Below are 12,500 nucleotides of genomic sequence, written 5' to 3'. Positions count from 1 at the left end.
GTGTGTGTGTTTTTGTTTGTGAATATAATGTATGTGTGTGTGTGACTGTATTTTATTAGCGTGTGTGTTTCTGTTTGTGCATATCATGTATGTGTGTGTATGCGTGACTGTATTTGTTAGTGTGTGTTTGTGTTTCAGTTTGTGCATATCATGTATGTGTACGTGTGACTGTATTTGTTAGTGTGTGCGTGCGTGCGTGCGTGCGTGCGTGCGTGCGTGTGTGTGTGCATGCGTGTGTGTGTGTGTGTGCGTGCGTGAGTGAGTGAGTGATGAAAACAAGACCCGCGTTACTATAAAAAGTAAATCTGCAGGCATCTAAGGCACTCAGATTGACTGAGTGCGGGGCAGTCAGACGAGAGTCAATACCATCATATTGTTTCATAGGACAGAGTCAAGCATGCAGACGCTGTGTGAGAGTATCTCTCTATCACTCCTGCATATACTGTAACTCATACAACTCTGTATGATAGCATGAACAATAATGCTGTATATACTAGGGATGCCCCGATCACGTTTTTTGCCACCAATACCGATCACCGATCTTCTACGAGCCATATCGGCCGATACACTGCCGATACCGATCATTTTTGGTTTTGTTACTTGTTATTGTTACTCTTACTGTCATGCACTTGTCCTAATATAACTAACCTACACTGTAGCACCAACATTGTTACTCAGCTGATAGAGTTGTGCCCTTCTTGATGAATTGTCGTACAGAACTTGTAAGTCGCTTTGGATAAAAGAGTCAGCAAATTTTTTATGAATTTTTTACCAATACCCGATCTAGCTATTTCAGTGAATATCGGCCAATACCGATCGCTGGCCGATCGATCGGGGCATCCCTAGTATATACCGTATATATATATATACATTTATATTTACTGCATATATATATCCACATCTGTCTGAATATATCTGCATATAATCCTTCTATATACCTACTTATACACTTGCATATAACCCATATTACTCCATATGATAGCATGTACAATAGTGCTGTATATACTGTGTATATACATTTATATATTTATATTTATCAGATTTATATGTATCCGTATCTGTCTGAATATACCTGCATATAATCCTTCTATATACCAACTTATACAACTGCATATAACTCATACAACTCTGTATGATAGCATGAACAATAATGCTGTATATACCGTGTATATATATATATACATTTATATTTACTGCATATATATCCACATCTGTCTGAATATACCTGCATATAATCCTTTTTACATATCTGTAGATACTATATCTATATCTTATCTGTACATATCCCTTACCTACTCTTACTAGTTACGCTGCTGGCCAGTATGACTTACTACCATAGTGTCTTTATACCTGTATCACTGTACATAATAATACTACAACTCTGTACATACATCTGATTAGCACTATTACTCAGTAGTACTATTAATATTAAAGTAATATTTCATACCTAGTTTAACCCACTACCACACTACAAAGGTTTAACGTAACTGTCTGTAGTGTGGTAGTGAAAGGTTAACCGTCTGTAGTGTGGTAGTGAAAGGTTAACTGTCTGTAGTGTGATACTGAAAGATTAACCTTCTGTAGTGTGGTACTGAACGATTAACCTTCTGTACTGTGATAGTGAAAGGTGAACCTTCTGTAGTGTGGTAGTGAAAGGTGAACCTTCTGTAATGTGGTAGTGAAAGGTTAACCTTCTGTAATGTGGTAGTGAAAGGTTAACCTTCTGTAATGTGGTAGTGAAAGGTTAACCTTCTGTAATGTGGTAGTGAAAGGTTAATCTTCTGTAATGTGGTAGTGAAAGGTTAACCTTCTGTAGTGTGGTTAGTGAAAGGTGAGCCTTCTGTAGTGTGGTAGTGAAAGGTGAACCTTCTGTAATGTGGTAGTGAAAGGTTAACCTTCTGTAGTGTGGTAGTGAAAGGTGAACCTTCTGTAATGTGGTAGTGAAAGGATAACCTTCTGTAGTGTGGTAGTGAAAGGTTAACCTTCTGTAGTGTGGTAGTGAAAGGTTAACCTTCTGTAGTGTGGTAGTGAAAGTGTTAACCCTTTGTAGTGTGGTAGTGAAGGGGTTAATCACCTGTACATTGTATATTATTGTTGCACTTTACTGTTACATTTGCACTCTGGTTGGATGCCAAGCTTCTTTTCGTTGTACTGTACTTGTGCTGTATGATGACAATACAGTTGAATTTAATCTAATCTAATCTAATCTAATCTAATCTACAGAGATTTGAATGTAGTTAAACTACCACCCAACGCTGTCTATTATATGTTAGATGAATGGTTACCCAGCCTTATATGTCACATTCTCAACATTCAACAAGAATCCTATATGTGGATTTAGACCATATTAAAATCGTGTACGATTTGTATACATCTTTTCCATATTGGGGTGTCAATATTCAATATATATTCAGTGGTAATTATTTTATAATGCAAGTATATGTGTATGTGTGTGTTTCCATGGTAACAGGGGATTACCTGTTGTGACACTCGCTCTGGTGATTCTAATCTAACTTCTTAAACAAACCTGCATGTCCTGTCTCCGGTGAAACACACGACACATGACAGCATCATCATCACGTCCGTCAGGCGTTCCTACCAAAGGTAGCCGCATTTCTGGCAGACGTTTCTGGTCATGTGACATGTGCGCCCAATAGCGTGACGAGCTGTGTCTTTGCCCATTTCCATGTCAAACAGCCTGCAAACTACCTGGCGTTCTATCGCCCTGCTCTAAGACAAACTCTAACCTTAACCAACTTCGAAAGAGTGCCTAAGCTTAACCGTCGAAAGAACTTGCCGTCATGCTCTAAGACAAACTCTAACCTTAACCAACTTCGAAGAGTGCCTAAGCTTAACCAGTGTAGAAACTGACGTCGGCCAATCAGAGAGCGTCTGCCAGAAATGCGGCTACCTTTGGTAATCACGCGTCCGTCAGCCGGTCAGAGTGATAACACAAGAGGAGGCGTGGCTCTGACTAGCTGTGTCCAATCAGCGGTGAGTTTGCCGCTGTGATGCTGCTGTGAGTCACAGAGGAAAGATGGAGGATTTGTCTCATTTTCTGCAGCAGTTTTAACCACAGCACCGGGCCAGAAGCAACGGACGAGACAGAGGGTGTGTGTGTGTGTGTGTGTGTGTGTGTGTGTGTGTGTGTGTGTGTGTGTGTGTGTGTGTGTGTGTGTGTGTGTGTGTGTGGTGTGCGTGCGTGCGTGTGTGTGTGTGTGTGACTTTCAGTGGAACTTTAACAACAATAACATAAAAAACACCCTGGTTCCCTACTTCCTGCTCATAGTAGAGAAAGAGTTTGGACAGTGAGGTTTCATCATCTACAGATATGTAAACTAAGTATGATAAGAACTAGTATGTGTCACAGAACCTAAGCTATATCATTACATATTAATTACTTATTCATAGCAGAGGTGGGAGGTATATCGCAGGTAAACCGCCATGAATCCATGCAAAGGTATGGATTTTTAGTTTTTACAATACCATTGTCCACGATATACATATCATGAAAGGAATATACATATATACTACAGTATATTTTTATGGTAATATAGTTAAAAATGTTCCTTGTAGCAGTATAAAAAATATACCTTTTCGAATGAAATAGTACCATGACAATTGTAGATACATTTTCTTTTATAAAATAGCTGTCAGAACACATCGTTCATTGTAATTTGTACTGGAAAATGAAATACCATCAAAACTAGGACGAATTATTGTGATATATGATACTTCGGCCATATCGCCCTCCCAGCCCTATACTACATAGTATTCTCATGGCTGTCATGCCAACCAATATGGCTCCCAGCCACAGCTCATTGGCCATGGTTGTCATTTAATGATAATCACTTGTTTGATTACAATCACCTGTTGTTTGCCCACAGAGATGTCTGATATCAAATGCTATGAATTAGGGCTGAACAATTCATCAAAATCTTATAGAAATATGGACTAGTACATCTTTAAGAAACTACCTGGTACATCTTTAAGAAACTACCTGGTGTATCTTTAAGAAACTACCTGGTGCATCTTTAAGAAACTACCTGGTGCATCTTTAAGAAACTACCTGGTGCATCTTTAAGAAACTACCTGGTGCACCTTTAAGAAACGACCTGGTGCACCTTTAAGAAACTACCTGGTGCATCTTTAAGAAACTACCTGGTGCATCTTTAAGAAACTACCTGGTGCATCTTTAAGAAACTACCTGGTGCACCTTTAAGAAACTACCTGGTGCACCTTTAAGAAACAACCTGGTGCACCTTTAAGAAACTACCTGGTGCACCTTTAAGAAACTACCTGGCGCACCTTTAAGAAACTACCTGGTGCATCTTTTAGAAACTACCTGGTGCATCTTTAAGAAACTACCTGGTGCATCTTTTAGAAACTACCTGGTGCATCTTTAAGAAACTACCTGGTGCATCTTGAAGAAACTACCTGTGAGGTTTGGTTGGTTCCCCGCCACACGCTCTCCTGAGGTATGGTGCTGATTGGTGCATTCCCCGCCACACGCTTTTTGAACGATTGCCACTTTCATCACGCAGCTGTCATAGTTTGTGATTAGCGCCCCAGAGGGCTTTATATACCAGGACCTTGCTTCTATCGTTGTCGGGTCGTTCTGGAATACAACTGCATTTGCCTGCTTTTCCCCGTTGCTGTTCCTGGTCTACTTTCTCTCCAGGACCTTTCTGTGGAGAACCGCTGTGGAGAACCTTGTTCCCCGTTTGGAGCTGCGCCTCGTTTTGCCCGCTTTACGCGTTGCGCTTGGGTGAGTGGAACCAAACCCCTCTGGATTATTCTGATTGTGTGTCATAGAAGAGACACTGAAGACTTCGTTTTGTTGCACTAACTCGGCTAAATTGTGTGTTGTGGGGAACACTGAGGACTGTCACTGTCAATTGGTTCTGGACCCAGCTAGGGAGGAGGGAACCACACTGCCTCTGTGTTTCGGTGGACTGTTTCTGATATCTCTCTCTCTCTCCGTTTTCCACCTTGAGTGAAAGCTGGGAGTATCTGCAGAGCCGCTACAAAGTCACATGCCAATTCCCCACCACTATCTGCTGGGAGTATCTGCAGAGCCGCTACAACGTCACATGCCAATTCCCCACCACTATCACCAGGAGGATTCTGCAGAGCGGCAGATGACTCTGCCGAAGGCAGTCTCCCCGTTTGTTTGATTATTGTACTTTATCCTTCTTTTGACTCTGTAAATAAATACGCTCTAGCATTTGGCTAACTCTGAACTTCCTGTCTGTGCCGTTGCGTTTGAGGTCGGTTACAAACCATAACACTACCTGGTGCATCTTTAAGAAACTACCTGGTGCATCTTTAAGAAACTACCTGGTGCATCTTTAAGAAACTACCTGGTGCATCTTTAAGAAACTACCTGGTGTATCTTTAAGAAACTACCTGGTGCATCTTTAAGAAACTACCTGGTGCACCTTTAAGAAACTAACTGGTGCATCTTTAAGAAACTACCTGGTGCACCTTTAAGAAACTACCTGGTACATCTTTAAGAAACTACCCGGTGCATCTTTAAGAAACTACCTGGTGCATCTTTAAAACCGATTTGCGGCCAACCACGTATATATATACGTGATTGGGGGCCATCCTTAACACATTAACTGCCACAGCACTGTAAGTCTATGGAGATGTACACCTTCTTTGCAGGGCTATAACTTTTTAAATTGTATTGCTAAATTGACATTACTATGGCCCATTCAACATCGATTATTTATCGTTCAGGATGTAGGAACGTTATACTTTTTCATTCAAACATTCATACAAAAATACCTTCTAGAATATAAGCATGTTTTTATCGTTTTCTGCAGTAATTCATAGAACGTGAGTTATAGGCATAAACGCATATATAGATTATCGATTGCCGTTTATTCCCGATACACGCTATATAAAAAAATTCAACTGTATATGATCCTATACGTTATGCGTCATCATGCGCGGAGGAAAGGGGGGGGGGTCGTTTATAATTCCGTGATCGTCAGTAAATGCTTTATGTAGTATGGGTGATATATTGATCAGATCGGTTTGCAGTGAAATGAATAAACAATTGGGCTGAAAATAACATCAGCGTCCTCTTACCGTTCGTGAATGAGACTGGCGGTGAAAGATCCCAGGTATAGGACGTCGATTGCCTAGGTCCATTTCCGGTTTGTATGTCGCAATAAACGCCAAAATCATATAGATTATTACGTTTATAAAGCGATCCATTATGTACATAGTGTCTGTCGGGAGCCTTGCGACAATATCTGACGGCCGGATGAATTTAATCAACGCACAGCAGCCATATCCTGTTTACCAGTGTAACTCGCCCGACAATCCACCAGGCGGCGGTATTGAGCCGTCGTTGTATTGAGCCGTAGGGTCCAGCTGCAGCGCCGGAGGTGTATATATGAATTATGAATGCCATGGCGAAAAAATGTAATATTGATCTCAATATCGCTGTACAGCGTGGTGTGGCAGACAACGCATGGCGGGCAATAACGCTGTACAGCGTGAATGGCGGTGGATGTGTTAAAAGGCCAACCACGTATATATACGTTGTAAACTCGGTTTTTGCTTTTATTCCATTTTAATATCCTACTCAATGTCACGGAGCTGTATTTTGGCTGGAAACGGCATATCGGGACTCCGAAAAAGAGCAGTTTCCCTGTTGCAGACCGGGTGTCACCTTTTTTTCGCTCCGGGTTAGCTTTTCTGTTAGCCTGAAGCGAGGGCTTCAACCGATCGCCTGGAATACTTATTGCGACGCCGAATTCAGTATGCAGTAAAGGAATATAGCATCAGCCAATGGACATATCGATCTACCAGATGGCGATCAAATAACTGGGAAATTCTTTTTGGAATCCAACCGGCCACAGGTAAGAGCGATTTGACGTCAATTTCAGTCTAATCAGGCCTTGTTCTCATAGCATCCACCCGGTCAGCGTATGATGTTGCAATAACGAATGCCGTTATTGGTAATCAATAATCAGAAACGACTTCCCCCGCCCCCCCCCCCCCCCCCCTCCCTTTCATGCATTCATGGTGGACCATGATACCGATCATATGCATTTTGATTTTTAACTCTAGCTTGTGTAAGGCCGAAACGCCAATCGATTTAACGTTATTAGCTTAGCGCCCTATAACTTGCAGGAATTACCCCAGAACATTGCGGTATATAGTTCATATTCACAACGCTATAAAACGGGAACGTATTGATGAAAAAAATAATTTCTTTATGGCATATTGAAGGGAAGGTTTATACTGTCAATTGACAATGACAATGGACACATAGCAATAATATAAAATATAGATTTATCTCTACAAACAACCTCACGCACAGTGAAAACCTGTAATGAAAAGCTGGCCTCATAGAGTGGGATTAGACGGGCCCCAATGGCCCCGAATGTGTTAAGAAACGACCTGGTGCATCTTTAACAAACTACCCGGTGCATCTTTATGAAGAAACTTGTTTTGTCTTTTTTTTTTCACGTTCCATCGTGGCTGTACTAGACTAGAGTGTCTCATTTAGTATCTTTGAGCCTTGGTGACTCTCTGCCAAGCAGTAGTAATACTGACAGAGACACAACCGCAACCAACAGTCTAAATGTCACCTCACCACAACACAGGAACTGACATGTCACCCTGTCTCTCCTCGCTACAGCTGACCTGGAAACAGTTTTGAAAGGTATCTTCCATATCCGGGGAGAAATAGGCATCTTTCTCTCTCTCTCTCTCTCTCTCTCTCTCTCTCTCTCTCTCTCTCTCTCTCTCTCTCTCTCTCTCTCTCTCTCTCTCTCTCTCTCTCTCCTCAACATAGTCAACCTGGAGACAGTTTTGCTGCTCCCAGCAGTTGGAACGAGATACAAAAGACTCCCCTCACTGCTCTTAAGGACTCTATCTCAGCGTTGTTTACACCTGCAACTGTCACCCGGCCTTTTAACTGTAACGTGTCTGTTCTGCTTCATGTGTTACATACCTTGTAATTCTATTTGGTTGTTTGTTTGATTGTGTGTTTTGATTATGTCCCTTACCTCTGGGATGTATGTATCGTCTGTCTCTTTTCTATTTAGTTTGTCCCCTTTCCCTGTTACCCTTCGAGGGGCCATCTTGTCCTCTCACCAGGCCATCGTTGTAAATAAGAATTTGATTCCAATGTACAGTGTACACTGTCCCCCACCCACCCCCTACCAAACCCCTACCCACCCCCCCCCCCACCTCCAATGTACAGCCCCCCCCCACCCACCAACCCACCCAACCCCACCCCACCTACCCAACCTCCTCCAATGTACAGTTTCTACGTCAAATGTATATACACTCTTTTTCTGGACACTTTTTGTATCACAAACAGTACTGTATTTGCAAATCTGGTATGTCATAAATGTATAGATGTAGCAGTACTGTCTATCTGTATGTCGTGTGTGTCGTATATGTTATGATGAATTGAAAATTAGGGATGCACGATAATTATCGGGCCGATCAGCAATTATGACGTCATCCCGATAAACCCGATAACGTTATTAATAGCTCCGATAATATAATAAATTTTTTGGTAAAAAAAAATGCGGTGTGGGTGAATTGGAATAAAGTGCGTTTGTTTTGACTGTAGGCTCCTCCCGTTGTGTCAGTACTGTGGTACGACTGACAGCGTGTGGTTTAGGAACAGGGCGTTTTACACAAATCCAGCGCTCCCTTTCTTGGCTGTGACGTAGCCACGCAAGTTTCTGGAAGCAGCGCGGACGTTTTAACAACAAAGATGGCCGCGTCGGTACTCGGATTTTCAGAGGAAAAAGTTCGCTTGCTATTTGTAATAAATGCAATGCAGAAGTTCCACAAGGAGGGAAAAGGGCAACAACTTGCAATACATCCAGCCCGACGGGTCATCTGCGGCATCACCACCGCCACGACGGTGTGTTATTGTGTTAACTTAGAAGCCCATGAAAAGCTAGCCCCTTTCGTGGCTGTGATGCAACCCTTGGTTGAATACGCAGTCACTTATTGCTCCGTAGTAGCCAGGTTAATTTGCACCACCAAGGACTGCTTAAAAGCTAGCGGCTTGAGCCCTTGGGTCATTTCTGTCAAACTTCTTTAATTTAGCAAACGACTCGTCAATAGGTACAAGCGTGCTCGCGCCGTCGTCGCGGGCCCCCAACACCGTGGCGGTGGTGATGCCGCAGGTGACCCGTTGTTGTGGTGGTGATGTGAGGTGGTGATGTGTCCACTCAAAGCCTCTTTTTCAAGGCTCCGCTTTGAAAAAAGAAGAACAAAAAGCTTCCAGCGTCTTAGGTTGGATGCACCACAAGCTGTTGACGGATTGTGAATTTTCAGTCACTTTATCAGTCAAAAACTGTTGTCTTGGCTTTTGTTTCTGTTGTCTGGTTAGGTCACATTTAAGTTGGTGTTAAGTTATTGTCATGGGAAGTCTTTTTATGTATTATTATTGTATTGTGATATGTTTTGTTTCATGTTGAAAAAAAAGATTTTTATCAAAAAAAATATATACATTAAAACATTTTTATAATACAATAAATATCGGTTATCGATATCGGTTATCGGCTTGAGGAGCATAAAGTTATCGGTATCGGTGTCAAAAAAGCAATATCGTGCATCCCTATTGAAAATGGGGGACCCTGATGTAAACAAGACGAAAGTCTTTCTCTGGTCTGCATCCCCTTAACAATTGTATGTATTGAGCTGTACTGTACTGTACCATTCTGCAATCTGTTAATAAACTTTTCAATCAATCAATCAATCAATCAAGGGCTAAACTATTTATTCTCAATTGACCTGCCTGTCTGGTTAAATAAAGGTTAAATAAATAATGAAATATTTCTCTCTCTCTCTCTCTCTCTGTCCTGCTTAATCAGCACATAGAAGGCTGACAGCTGGCTGGGCTGGAAGCAGTGCAGACAAGATGTGCAGTAAGCCAGCAATGGGACAGAGCTGCTATATAGAAATGCTCAGTGGGCTTTATGGTTGGAATAGCTTGGATAACATGATGATGATGAGGATGATGATGATGATGATGATGATGATGATGATGATGATGATGATGATGATGATGATGATGCTGATGATGATGATGATGATGATGATGATGATGATGCTGATGTCATGGAAGTGGATATGATGTCTGTCAGGTCGGCTGTCAGCTCTTAGCCATGTGGCTAGATGAAGGAAATCTCTTAAACCTACTTACGTTTACATTTAGTCATTTAGCTGGACGCTTTTATCCAAAGTGACTTACAAGTTGTGTACAACAGGTCAGCAAGCAGGGTACAACTCTGGCAGCTAAGGGTCAGTAACGTAGTTTGTTAAACATTGTCGAACTTGAGTGCTACAATCCTGAGTGCATACAACTCCCATTCCTGCGAGGGATGTGAGCAGGATCTGATGCTTGACGAAGGCTGCGCACGGGTCCAGGAGAATCAGTACAGAGGAGAGAGGCCTTTCACTCGTGCGTGTGAAGAGCCTCTGTGACTGCTATGGACTTACAGACCTATATAGCTGAGGATATGAATATGACACTAGGGAACAATCATCCCTTAAAATGCCATAGAACTATATATTTCTTTTTATCGTATATATATATACTGTGTATCCACATCTGTCTGTACATACCTGCATATAAACCTGTTTACATATCTGTAGATACTATATCTGTACATATCCCTTACCTACTCTTACTAGTTACACTGCTGGCCACTACGACTTACATATTAATACTACAACTCTGTACATTAGCAGCACTATTGTTGAATCGTACAAATACCTGGGAACTGTGTTTTACTGTAAACTGAAGTTCAACTTAAATACAGAGTCTATTGTTAAAAAAGGTCAGCAGAGGATCTACCTGCTGAGAAAGCTGAACTCTTTTAATGCGAAGATCCTGAGCACTTTCTATAGTTATTTTATTGAAAGCCTCCTAACTTTTTCTTTTATCTGCTGGTTCAGTGGCCTGTCTATTAAAGATAGGAACAGCCTACAGTACATTGTGAAAGTGTGCTCCAAAATAATTGGAGTAAAACAGAGAGACCTATGTTCTCTCTGGACGGACCAGGTGGTCAAGAAGGGGACGAGCATCACTAATCAACCTCTCCACGCTCTGTCTCAGCGGTTTTCACTGTTGCCTTCTGGCCGCCGTTATGACGTTCCACCAAGTAGGACCAACCGCTACGCCAAATTTTTTGTCCCCTCGGCTTTTAAACACAGACAGTAGTCATTTTAAGTAGCCTTTTACACTTAGTTGTCTGTTTTTACTTTTACTTTTACTGGATTGTGTATTACATGGAATGTTGTTTTTGCTGTGCTGTCATTGAGATGTTTTGTTTAGTTGTTTGTTGTTTTTGTTACTTGTTACGTGTTGTGAAGCTACAAATATGAATTGCCCAGCGGTCAGGTGGCGTAGCTGAGATTGCGCTTGTCACCAATGCAAGAGGCTGCGGTCTCGACTCCCGGAGTCAGCATTGCTTGGGGCTTGGGCTGATCGCTATACTAACTCGTTTGGCTGGGTTAGGGGGAGGGCAAGTCGTGGGTGGTGAACTGGCGTTGTGGACAGCGACGCCTACAGGTCAGGTCTGGGCGCCTGCTCAGCGGAGGCAGGACTTGATGAAGGCAGCGTGACCTCCCACGTGTTACACTTCACCAATGAGAGTCCTCGCTGCCAGGTGAAAAAATACTTTACTGTTACATTTGCACTCTAGTTGGATGCCAAACTTATTTTCGTTGTACTGTACTTGTGCTGTATGATGACAATATATTTGAATCAAATCTAATCTACAGATATTTGAATGTAGTTAAACTACCACCCAACTACTGCCAAAATGTGTTGCTAAACTAGTAATTGAATTACATGTAGTTAGCTACTCCCCAACGCTGTCTATTATATGGAATGGACCGCATTTATATATCTCTTTCATCCAAAGCGTTTACAATTTATGCCTCACATTCACTCAGTCACTCACACATTCACACACCGACGGAGGAGGCGACCATGCAAGGTGCCAACCTGCTCATTGGGAGCAGCTAGAGGTAGCTGGGGGTAAGTGTCTCGCTCATGGACACTTCGCCACGCTGCCGGGAGGAGCAGGAATCGAACCGGGAACCTTCAGATGACCAGACGACCGCTCTTCCTCCTGAGCCACTGTCGCCCCCTCATGCATGCACACACACACAGACCAGAAGACACACACACGACACACCTGGTTTAACTATAACTCTGTTGACTGACTCTCTCTCTCTCTCTCTCTCTCTCTCTCTCTCTCTCTCTCTCTCTCTCTCTCTCTCTCTCTCTCGCTCTCTCCCTCTCTCCCCCTCCCTCTCCCCCCTCTCTTTCTCCCCCTCCCTCCCTCTCTCTCTCTCACTCCATGTTACCTGCTACCTGTTACTGCACAATGTTGTTTCCTTCTTTTGATTCTATTATATGTACCACTGTATTGCACATCGTTGCGGGCAAGACCACCCGCATTTCATTGTATACCTGTATGCCGTGACAATTAAAA

At 42.4% G+C, this 12,500-nt stretch overlaps 1 protein-coding gene across 1 annotated transcript in view; it reads left to right on the top strand.

Annotated features, from left to right (window-relative positions):
* The window catches only part of prkcq (protein kinase C, theta), a gene marked incomplete at its 3' end in the record, with an annotated part of 111,556 nt that overhangs the window by 851 nt on the left and 98,205 nt on the right, over positions 1-12,500 (top strand). The gene's annotated exons all lie outside the window — the stretch shown is intronic.

The sequence above is a fragment of the Notolepis coatsorum genome (assembly GCF_963971535.1).
Source record: "Notolepis coatsorum genome assembly, chromosome: 15".
NCBI classification, from domain to species: Eukaryota; Metazoa; Chordata; class Actinopteri; order Aulopiformes; family Paralepididae; genus Notolepis; species Notolepis coatsorum.
Note: the sequence above shows the minus strand (reverse complement) of the source record. Positions and strands in the feature narration are given on the sequence as shown.